Consider the following 922-nt stretch of genomic DNA (forward strand, 5'->3'; position numbering starts at 1 on the left):
ACATTCCCAGCGTGCCCGCGCGAGAGGAGTCACAGAATGATGCCCTTTGTCCCGCCCTCCCTCCTGACACCCGCCCCAGAGTGTGTCCGCTACCACCACCACCACCACCACCACCACCACCACCGCTTAGGAGAGAGTGGGAGAGAGGAAGAGGAGAGGGAAGAGGAAAAAAGAGAGAAGAGGGGAAGGAAGGAGAGAGAGGAGAGGAGAGGAAGGAAATGAGAGTGAAGGGAAAGGATAGGAGGAGGAAGGAAAAGAGAGAGAGAGAGAGAGAGAGAGAGAGAGAGAGAGAGAGAGAGAGAGAGAGAGAGAGAGAGAGAGAGAATATGCCAAGGAAAAAAGTGACGAGGACACGAGAAGAAAACGGAATAGACAAGTTTAAAAAAAATAATAAAAATAAGAATAAGAATAACAGAAAGAGAATTGAACTCTATAAATGAAAGAGAAGACAGGATCGAACGCTACGTTAAGGAAGGAGAAGGATTGGATAGGAACAAAGGAGAAAGAAGGGAAGAAACACATGAAAAAAAGAGGGCACAAAGGAATGGAGAAAAAGGAAAAGGAAGAAATGAAGAAAGAAGGAAAAAACATAAAAAGATAAAAAGATAGAAACAAGAAAAATGAAAAACAAGACGAAGATAAATAAAAAAGGGATTGGAACAAATACACGAATGAAAGAAAGAGAAAAAGGGAGAAAAAAAAAGGAGGATTGGATTCCCTATATAAAAACACAAAAGGATCCGATCTCTTATACAAAAGGATCAATGGATTTAAAAAGGATCAACAACTGAAAAAGAGCAAAAAAATAAAGAAAAAACGGTAAAATTAAATAAAGCCACGATAGTCAACCCAAAAATTAAATGACAAAGGAGAAAAGCGAAAGAGTAAAAGAGAAAATCTAGTTCCTTTGTAAACCAATACA

Source organism: Portunus trituberculatus, chromosome 36 (genome assembly GCF_017591435.1).
Source record: "Portunus trituberculatus isolate SZX2019 chromosome 36, ASM1759143v1, whole genome shotgun sequence".
Classification (NCBI taxonomy): Eukaryota; Metazoa; Arthropoda; class Malacostraca; order Decapoda; family Portunidae; genus Portunus; species Portunus trituberculatus.